This window comes from Lathyrus oleraceus, chromosome 4 (assembly GCF_024323335.1).
Source record: "Lathyrus oleraceus cultivar Zhongwan6 chromosome 4, CAAS_Psat_ZW6_1.0, whole genome shotgun sequence".
Classification (NCBI taxonomy): domain Eukaryota; kingdom Viridiplantae; phylum Streptophyta; class Magnoliopsida; order Fabales; family Fabaceae; genus Lathyrus; species Lathyrus oleraceus.
The window spans coordinates 115,457,859-115,469,740 of record NC_066582.1 but is presented as its reverse complement, the minus strand read 5'-3'; the positions used below and the strand labels follow the sequence as shown (position 1 = coordinate 115,469,740).

At 35.6% G+C, this 11,882-nt stretch overlaps 1 pseudogene; it reads left to right on the top strand.

Moving 5' to 3' along the window:
* The first annotated feature begins 2,424 nt into the window (after positions 1-2,424).
* On the top strand, positions 2,425-11,644 carry LOC127136283 (zinc finger BED domain-containing protein RICESLEEPER 2-like; annotated as a pseudogene).
* Positions 11,645-11,882: the final 238 nt, after the last annotated feature.

The following is an 11,882-nucleotide window of genomic DNA, read 5'->3' as shown; positions in this document are numbered from 1 at the left end:
TTTTAAATTTTAAATTTTAAAAATATGAGTTAATTTGACATTTTTTAAATTTAAAGGGATCAATTTATAAAATTTAAAAACGGCTAATGATTAATTTGTAATTTTTTAAAAACTTTGAGTCAAATTTTAAAATTTTGGAAAGTATGGGGACTAAATTGCAAAATTTGAAATAATAACATTAATCACTTTGACATTCAAATTCTATGGAGGATGAGAGAAATTTGAAATTCTTTAATTTTACGTATCATTTCAAAATCATAAAATTTAATTTGGACAAAAATACTTCATAGATATCTATCATTTTAACCAGTATTTTAAAACTCTGACCTTTTCGGCCAATCAGAAAAATTATACCGTGAACTGAAGAGTAGAGCGATCCGGTAAAATCATCGGACCTATTTGCAATTAACCTGTTGAAAACAGGTGTGACTCAGACCTTTCACTGGACATACCAATGAACAAGTGGATTTCTTGATCCAGCTGATTGATCTTTTATATTTATTTTTTAGCTTAATTATAACTTTGTCTTAAATGCAATTTTGGTCTCCCTAGTTTGGACGTTTAAAATAATTGGTCCCCTTATTACAAAATAAGTTATTTTGGTCCCTTAATTTTGATGGCCTTTGGATCTTTGTGATTTTTTTTTAAAATAAGCATATTTTTCAATTTAAATTCTAAAATAACCTATTTTTCAAAATAATTACGAAAATAACCACCTTTTATGACTTATGCGCTAGTTAAACTGGCGCATCTATTTTCCAATGAACAGGAGGCACTCAAGTCATTGGCGCATGCATTGGGCCATGCATGTGAAGGCGTCACATGCAATGGTGCATACATGTAGTCCTGTGTGTGTGCGCCAAAAACATTGGCTCATGCATGTAGTCATGTGTGTGTGCGTCCAAAGGAATGACACATGCATGTGCACTCATCTATAAATACACAATATTTCTCCCATAATTTTTCACACAACTTCTTACCCTCCTTCCATTTTTCTTCAATCTCCTTCAATTTTCTTTAAAATGTCTGTATATTCATATATTCACAAGAGAAATATTTAATCTTTTCAGCAGTGCATCCTCCGATGAAGATTCGACTTTGGAATATAGACACGTCGAATATCTTAACATGACCTTGAACTGTTGGTTAGATGGAGACATTGCAGATGGTGAAAGGATCAGAAGAATTCAATGACTTGATACGATGTTCAATCAAAATGGAGAAGTTTGTTTCTGGATGGATATTAAGACTGACAGAAACGTTCACAGGATGATGTATACTCCTTACAAAATTGTTTTGATTGTTGTAATCGCATAATTATGTTGTTGTAATCGCATAGTTATGTTGTTTATGTGTTGTATTTGTTAGTGATGATATTTTATTTGTTGAAGTTTGTTGTGGTGTTGTTTATGTGTTGCTTATGTGTTGTATTTGTTTGTAATGGTATTTTCTCACAAAGTTATCATATGAAATGAATGTTGTTTTTAATATAAAGAAAAAGAGTTACAATTAAAATTATCTTGTTGTGCTTGTTCCAACATTGGGACAGTTAGTACGATTATGACCAGGCTGGCGACATGAACTACATAATTTAACCATTTTGTTCATTGTATCCATTTCGGTTCGAATATGGGTGTTGTTTGGGCATCCCCTTTTCTTTCTTCGCATTATTTCATTGTGCCAGAGAATTTTCCCTTGATATACAGGCCAGTAATCCTCTTTTTCTACCACTGAAAAGCTAATTTTATAAACATTGCAAAGTCTTATGACTTTGTAAACGTCAGATAGTAAGTTGGATGGATCACGTCGAACCTTTGAACATGCTGCTATGACATGGGAGCAAAACATATGAAAGGCTTGGAACTTTCCGCAGTCGCACCAACATCTATCTAGTTCCACTCGATAGTGTCCCCTCGACATGCCTCTATTGTGATTCATGGACTCAGTAACACTGTAGCAACCTTTAGTACGGTCAAACATTGTAACCACATGTGTGTTATCTTTGGCAGCTTCCTCTTTAATCAATTTCAATGAAGCATCACTGAACAACTGTCCAAATTGTAACACTGAACTCCATTTGAAACGTCTGGTCTCAAACAGCGCCTCCATCATGAAATAGGTCGCTTGTACTAAAGCGGTTATAGGTAGGTTTCAAATACCTTTGAAGACAAAGTTCATTGATTCCACAATATTTGTTGTCATGTGACCCCATCGTTGACTGTTGTCGTATGCCCTAGTCCACTTCTATAATGGAATATTGTTGAACCACCTTACTGCATCCGCGTTTCACAATCTGATGTCTTCGTGGTAGTGTTTGAAAGAAGGTTCTATTAATGCATATCCTGCGTTGACAACCTTCTTCCGCAACATTTTGTCTTTGATCTCCCGCATGAAATTTTAAGCGATATGTCTAATGCAGTAGACATGCGTCGAAGGAGGATCTTGCCAGCCATTATAAATGTTTTTTGTAGGTACTCACTATTGAAGGGTTTCGGTCTGAGATCAAACATAAGTTAGGCTGAGGTTGGTCAAGACTATTGCCATGCGTCCCGATCAACGAGAAGCCATTCACATTCCCCTATACAACAAAGTAAGTTTATATTTAATCTTCTATTTTATTAGAATTTATACTAAAACTAACTGTAACTAATATATTTTCAATCTTTTCAATCTAGGTGGTCAGCTAAAGGGATGAACTACAACAGGTGTCCCAAACACGCTGTAGTAGTCTATCACAATCTTTTAGACCACATTGGACTAGACGATGTAATACTACTAAACAACTATACATTTGATTTAAAAAAAATACTCAATTACATATCCTTTAATCATGTCATATTCTTGCACAGTTTATCTGGATGTTGTATCTGGGTCTTGATAACTAGGTTAACCATGATGATGATGCAGTTTGGACAACAAAAACACCAATTATTCGGTTCACTACTCTGGAGATACACTAGAGTGGCCGTGTAAAACTGCAGTTCGGCATGCAACAACAAATTTCAGATCCTCTGACGGGTTTGGAGATTGGCATCAACAAAGAGTCGATGGTCAATGGGATTATTCCGATTAGAGCGACTTCGCAAAAGAGATGTGTCGTCATTAGAGGAATCGACGACAACACATCTTAAACAAACTAGACATAAATGATGCTAGACCAACTCAACATTATATGGCATGATTTAGGTCAGTTACAACGCCACAGTTTGTGTCTGAGCCAAAGTATTTGATTGATCCACGCCAACGAGCTTCGTCATCAAACACCCAACAACAAATCCCCGCCCAAGAACAATGTCAACCCACTCAAACCCAACGACCAACCTCATACCATCACTCTACCATATACACCCAACCACCAAACACCAAACCCCGTAACTAATTCATGCCACACACCCAAACTCAAAATCAAGAATCAAACCCTAATCACCAACAACCATACGTAGCCACCATAACAGTCTATAGCCGGGATGATTCATATGATTCAGCATCATGCCATTGTAGCCCTGCATCAATGAACACCCAAACATCCCATCGTCACAATACCCAACCATTGTTTGACTTTAGTACACCACAAGAACCATTGTTTTGTTTCCAAAACGATTCAATGTCCCAATTCGAGAAACCATATCGTCCATAATCCAACTACGACAACATGGACATCGAACTCAATTACGAAAGTGTCGTTGGTGACAACCCCCCATCTATTGGGGAGAAATGATGACAAATCTATCAAATACCGCTGGACTGGAACAAAGGAGCATTTCAATCGGGTGGATCATTGATTTTCTTGTCAATTGTTATGTATTTTAACTTTATATTATAATATTATTTCTCACTTAAGTATTTAATTTAATTATTTATAAATATAAAATTAAAAATTAAAAATAAAGCATTGCAAGGCGCATACACATGATGAAGTGTATGCATGCGCGAATGCAATTGACTTCAAGACATGCATGCGTCCAATCAAATGGTGTCCTATGCTCACTTGGAAATTTACAAGGCATGCATGCGCCCTACCAAGTGGCGTCTGTGTTCATTGGAAATTAGATGCGCCGATTCAACTGGCGCATACGTAATGAAAGGTGGTTATTTCGGTAATTATTTTGAAAAATATGTTATTTTAGAATTTAAATTGAGAAATGTGGTTATTTTAAAAAAAAATCGATCTTTGTGTCCCCCTTTTGCGTAAGTGGCAGTGATGCCTATGATTTAAAAATTATTTTAAATTACGTGAAATTATTGATTAGGATAATTTATTTTCTAATACTTTAATAACGGTGATTAGATGATTTATTATTTAATATTTCTTTTATATAATTAATTAATAATTTTAATTAAATTTTTTTTATATGATGATTAAAATTTTGAAAATTATTTTGAGTCTTAAGCATATCCATTTCAGCACTAGCCCAATATTCAAATTTATATACACTAACTAAATTTATTAAAAATTCAATGTAGGACTTTAATTTCAAGCTCTTTGAGTTTCATGTCATCAATCAGAATCCACCACCCCCTTCAGATACAAGAAACCATGTAGTGGATTGTGCTTATACAAGAAACCTTTATGCTAATGTATGTCATGTAATTTCAGGGTGTCTCTAATGGGCATGATTTTCATTCCATGCTACAAAGGTGTTTATTGTTCTTATTTTTGTGTTATATGGATCAATATGGTACCATTCACTATTTTTGTGGGGGTTAATCACCACAAACAACCTGTCCTTCTTGGATGTGCTCTAATTGCGGATGAATCTGAAGAGTCTTTCATTTGGTTGTTTTAGATATGGCTAAGAGAAATGTGTGGTCGGCAGCCTTTGTCCAGTAACCCATTATCGTTTTTCACTGTGGCAAATTAATGCAAAGGAATAAGAACTTCCAAGTCCGATGGTTCATGAATTTACAAAATATTATGACAAGTGTGTTTACTAGAGCTAGAGATTTGATGAATTTGACACGGCATGGAATACTTTACTCATCAAATATGGATGCAAGAATGAGAGCCTCCAATCTTGTCTGCAGGATAAATACTCCTTAACTTGCTTCTCTCATTAAAGTTTCACATTGTATTTTTAATAAATATAGTTAAGGTTTATATATCTCATTAATATTTATATATTTTAATGTTAGATTAGTGCTAAAATGAGATAGATTTAAAGACCAAAGTACTTTTTTAAAATCTTAATTAATAGCTGATTTTGTAATAAGGAAGTCAATTATTTAAAAGTTCAAATTATGGGGACTAAAAATGCATTTAAATCTTTTATTTTTCTTAAATTTCGGTCCCCTATTTTAGATTTTATTTATTTAAAATAACCATTTAAAAAAAAATCGAAAATAACAAATATTTCAGAAAAAATACCAAAATAACCACATTTAGAAGAGGATGCGTCAGATGAACCGACGCATCCCCTAACATCAAGGGGAGGCGCCCAAGACATTGGCGCCTGTATTGGACTCCTCATGAGGAGGCACCAATGCTCGTGGCAGATGCATTGACCCTCATGAGGAGGCGCCAATGCCCCTGGCGCCTGCATGGTGCCTTAAGTGGAGGCTCATGCTGGGCGCCTAGCCTCTTGGTGCATGCATTTTATGCCATTTGTATAGATATCACGCTTTGAATGTAATATTTTTCACATAAAATCATCCCCTAGTACCATATTTTCTCTAATTCAACTTCACTCTCCTTCAAGTTTTTGTGTTTTAACCATGTCTGCATACATTCAGAAGTGAAATACCAATGTAATATTTTCCGTCGTTGCGGCTCCGATATAGATTCGACTCTGGAACACAGATACGTTTGAACGTCTTAATCGGACGTTGTACAATTGGTTAGAGGGAGAAATTGGAGATGTTGAAAGGATTAGAAGAATACAATGACTTATGTCCACTTTCATCCAAAATGGAGAAATGTGCGAATGGGTGGATATTAAGACCGACAAAGACGCTCGTAGGATGATGGATTACATGTTCAAAATTGTTTTGATGGTTGTAATCGCATAGTTCTTGTATTCTAGTTGTTTTAATTGTTTGTGTTATTGTTTATGTAATGGTATTTTCGTTAGAGACGTCTAATATGAAATAAATTTAGTTTTTCATATATTGCAACAAAGGTACATGTGAATTTATCTGGTTGTGCTCGTTCCAACACTAGGACAGTTATTATGATTGTGATATGGCTGACGGCATGAACTACATAATCTAACCATTTTGTTCGCCGTATCCATTTCGGTTCGAATCCGGGTGTTGTTTGGGCGACCCTTTTTCTTCCTTCGCATAACATCGTTGTGCCAGACAATATCCCCTTAATATTCTGGTCAGTAATCCTCTTTTGCCACTACGAATTAATTTTATAAACATTTGATAGGCTGATGACTTTGTAAACTTCAGATAGCAAGTAGGATGGATCCCTTCGAACCTTTGAGCATGCCGCAATGACATGGGAGCAGGGCGTACGAAAAGCTTGGAACTTTCCGTAGTCGCACCAACCTCTATCTAATTCGACTCTGTACTGTCCCATCCGCATGCCCTCATTGTGATCCACGGACTCGACAACACTATACCAACCTTTAGTGCGGTTAAACACCATGACTACATGTGTGTTTGCTTTGACAACTTCATGTCTAATGAATTTCATTGAAGCATCACTGAACAACTACCCAGATTGCAACATTGAATTCCATTTGAAACGTCGGCTCTCAAATAACGCCTCTAGCCTGAAATATGTTGCCTACACCAAAACCGTCATAGGTAGGTTACAGTTGCCTTTGAAGACATCGTACATTGATTCCACAAGATTTGTTGTCATGTGGTCCCAACGTTGACCGTTGTTGTATGTCCTAGTCCACTTCTCCAATTGAATACTATCGATCCACCGTACTGCATCTTTGTTTGACAATCTTATTTCTTCGCAGTAGTGTTTGAAAGAAGGTTCTGATAATGCGTAACATGCATTGATAACCTTCTTCCGCAACGTCTTATCTTTGATTTCCCGCATGAAATTCTGAGCAATATGTCTAATACAGAAGACATGCATCGAAGGAGGATTTTTCCAGCCATTATCAATGTTATTATATGCACTGATGATTGAAGGGTGTCTGTCGGAGATCAAACATAAGTTAGGCTGAGGTGTAACGTGCAATCAGAGATTTCTTAGGCTGAGGTGCAACGTGCAATCGCAATTTATTGGACCACATTGGACACAACGATGTAATACTCCTACACAACTATATTTTAATTTAAAAATACTTATCAAATTATTTATCATCTAATCGTTTCGTATTGTTTTACAGTTTATTTGGAGGCCATATCTGGGTCTTGATCATGATGTGAACCATGACGATGTTGCAGTTTGAACAGCAAAGACATCGATTATCTGGTTCACTACAATGGAAATGCACCAGAGTGACCGGGTCAAACTGCAGTTCGACATGCAACAACAAATTCCAGAACCTCTCACGTGTTTGGGGAATTGGCATCAAAAAAGGGTTGATGCACAATGGGATTATTCAGACTGGAGAGACTTTGCAAAAGAGATGTGTCGTCAATGGAGGAATAGACGACAACACATCTTAAACGAACCGGTCATCCATGGTGAAAGACCAACTCAACAATATATGGCATCGTTTAGGTCGGTAACAACTCAACAATTTGTATCTGAGCCGCGGTATTTTATGGATCCACGCCAACTAGCTTCGTCATCGCATGCCCCACAACAATTCCCCATCCAACACCAATGTCAAACCATCCAAACCCAACAACCAACTTCATAACATCAACCTACCACATACACACAATAACGAAACACCCAACCTCGCACCCCGTTCATGCCATCCACCCAACAACCAACCATCCAACGTTGCAATCCATTCATACCATCCACCCAACCACAAAACCAAGAATCAAACCCTACCCACCAACAATCATACGTTGCAACCACATCCGTCTATAGCCCAGATGATTCATATGGGTCACTTCATTGTAGCCCCCCACCAATGACCACTCAAACATCTCATCACCAAAACACACAACCATTGTTTAACTATAGTACGCCCCAGGAACCATTGATTCGTTTCCAAAACGATTCAATGTCCCAATTTGGGCAACTATATCGTCCCCAATCCATCCAACCCCAACGACCTAACTACGATGACATGGGCACCGAACTCCATTACGGAAGCGCTGTTGGCTAGAGCCCTTCCGGATATTAGGAACAAATGATGACACATATGTCAAATATCGCTAGAACTTCCGCCGAACCTTCCCACCAGCTAGGGGTGTTCAGATCCAATCCAATCCAAAAAAAAAACCAAAAACCGAACCGAAAAAACCGAAATCCAAAAAAACCGATTTTTTTTGGATGTATTTGGATCACCATGTTGCATAACCGATCGGTTCGGTTCGGTTTACGGTTGGCTTCATGAAAACCGAACCGGTCCAAACCGAACCGGTATTACTTCCATTTACTCATCCTATTAAATTAATTATGTTAGCCACCACTAATTTCTCTAGAGAATCTCAATCACTTCTGTAGTTTCCCTATTCAGATTTTGAATTATACGCAAAATTAAATACAATGAATGCTATTCATTGTTATTATAACCGCAAGAAATTCAATTTCGGCTCAACGTTAAAGTTGAATCATGGCCTTTCTTCTTCTTCAGTTCTCTATTTAAGGTCTGTATCTCCTCTTTCAATTTCAATCACTTTTCATCAAAAGAAAAAAAAAGTCTAAATCAACATTCATCTCAATTAGTTTTCTGAATTATACTATCAGTAAGCAAGTTTCTTAATTTTTTGATTTTGTCTTTTTTGTACTTTATACTTTTGTTCGATCAAATTTTCTAAAGTTGTACTAATTTTTATCCTTTTGTAAAGTTGTTCTAATTTGTGTTGTTGAAATCTTATTTAAAATTAACTTACTTATGTTCTAAATTTTATAACACTAGTTTACTAAAAATTATTTTCATTAGTTTTCTGATGTGAAATCGTTTCATGTTGGTTATAACAGTAACAAATTTTATTTAGTTTTTCATAATTTCTTCAAGGTCTATTCTTTGTTAGTTTTTCATATTTTGTTTCATAACTTTTTCATAATATATTCTTATTAGCTTTTTTTACAACTAGCTGTTTATACTTTGTTCTAATTTTAAGTTTGATCTATTTTTACAGGAATGAGCCAAACTGATCCTGTAACTCAATCTGATATTGTCAACAACCTTATTCAGGTATCAAAAATTAATTTTAAGTGGATTATTTTACCTTTGAAAATGTTGGTTAATGTTACAATGGTGTAATATTGTGTTTCCTATTTTATAGGCTGAAACAACTGAAGCTCCACCTCCATCGGTACAAAGTAGTGAAACAAACAATGATGAAGAAAATGCTAACAAGAAAAGAAAGGTTGGAGAAGCTTCCAATGATTCTAATGTTATAGCTGGAGATTCAGGTAACAGAAAACCTATTAAATCTAGATCTTGGACTTGGGAACATTTTACAAAAATAGGATCAAGAGCTAAGTGTAATTGGTGTGATGTAACATATGCTGCTGATTCACAAAGAAATGGCACTAGTAATTTAAAACACCATTTGCTGCATCAGTGTAAGAAGTTTTCAAAAGAGTCTCTTGATCCCGCTCAACAGACTCTTGTTCTTCAACAATTGAAAAAAGAAGATGGGAATGGATCTGGTAGTGTTTTCACTGGTGTTCATTTTGATGCCGAGGCATGTAGGAAAGCTTTAGCTAGGATGATTATTGTTGATGAGTTGCCTTTTAAGTTTGTTGAGGGAGAGGGGTTTCTTCATTTTATGAGTGTTGTGCAACCTAAACTCTCAATTCCTAAAAGGATTACAATTGCTAGAGATTGTTGGGATTTGTACACGAGTGAGAAACATAAGTTAAAAAGTGTGCTAAATAAATCAAATCAATGTGTCTGTCTTACAACTGATTGTTGGACATCTGTTCAAAATTTGAGTTATCTTTGTCTCACTGCACATTTCATTGATCATGATTGGAAAATCCATAAAAGGATTCTGAATTTTTGTCCAATTGTGAATCACAAAGGAGTAACCATCGGCAAAAAAATTGAAAAATGTTTGGAGGAATGGCTAATAGGTAATGTTTTCACCATTACGGTTGATAATGCTAGTTCTAACGATGTTGCTATAACTTACTTGAAAAATACAATTAACGATTGGAATTCTCATCCATTGAAAGGGGGACATATGCATGTTCGCTGTTGTGCACATATTCTGAATCTTGTGGTCCAAGATGGGCTGGAAGACTATCATTCTTCAATTAGTAAGATTAGGAATGCTGTTAGATATGTTCGTGCATCTCCGGGTCGTATGGATAGGTTTAAAACTTGCATTAAGGAAGTTAGGTTACAAGAAAAATCAATTGTTCAGTTGGATGTTTCCACTAGGTGGAATTCCACATATATTATGCTTGAAAGTGCATTGAAGTTTCAAAAGGCATTTAAGAGATGATGAGTGAGAAGTGTGCTGATTTTGTGCTGATGAAAGATGGTATTCCTAATAAAGAGGATTGGGATAATGCAAAATGCTTTGTTAATTTTTTGAAAATATTTTTTGATATCACAAAGAAGGTTTCAGGTAGTACTTTTGTGACCTCTTCTCAATATTTTAATGAGCATATTAAGATATTGACTACCTTGAACGGGTGGATAGAATTAAAAAGTTCAGACAACTTGCTTGGAATTATGGCTGAAAATATGAAAGTTAAGTATGATAAATATTGGGGTAAGGTTGAAAAAATGAATATGTTGATCTTTGTTGCTGTTGTGCTTGATCCTCGACATAAGATGCAGTTTGTTAGGTGGGGATTGAACAGGGCATATCCAAATGATGTTGCTGTATCTTTGTATAAAAAAACGGAGGAGACATTAAATAAAATATTTGAGAGTTATAGGCTTTTCCTTGGTAACGGTCAAACTGAAAATGTTACACATTCCACTCAAGAAGTAGAGTTGGTAGAACTTAAAGCACCAGAGGATGCATTTGCTTTAGAGGTTGAGATGGACATGAATCTTAATGAGAGCATGCAGAAAAATGAATTGGATTTGTATCTCATGGAGAATTTGGAGAAGAAAGGTCCTGGTTTTGATATCTTGAATTGGTGGAAGGTGAATTCCAACAAGTATCCTATTCTTGGTCAAATGGCTAGAGATATATTGGCCATTCCTGTATCTACTGTAGCTTCAGAGTCTGCCTTCTCTACCGGAGGTAGAGTGCTTACTTGCTATAGAAGTTCTCTTACGCCAAAAACAGTTGAAGCTTTAATTTGTACACAAAATTGGTGTAAATCTTCCCCGGTGTCGGTGGATATTGAAGAGCTTGTGGATGAGTTAGAAAATCTGGAATTAGGTAATTTACTTATAACTTATATTATTTTTGTTGAGCATTGTTTATCTTTTATATTGAGTAATATTTATCTTTATTTTTGTAGAACTTGCTCCAATCCCACAATTGAATGAAGGTGTATCTGATATAGACTCTGATTAGCTTTTGATATCTGAAAGAATTGGGTAGATTGTGAAGCTGGAGCAATTGCAGGATAATTATTGTGAAGCTGGAGCAATTTCAGGATAATTAGAAAATTTTAGATTTGTCTATCAATGTTGCAGGCTCTGATTTTGAAACTATCAATTATGCTGTCATTGATATTTTTCTTGAAGTTTTATTATTATATTCACTTTAATGCAGCTTTGGTATGTTACTGTCATATATATTTGTCATATATTTAATTTATATTACAAGTCTCCCTATAAGCACTAAGTAAGCAGGTCTCCATATAAAATATTTATTACAGCAATGTCTATTTCGTTGGGATAGATATTGTCCATATATTATAATGAATC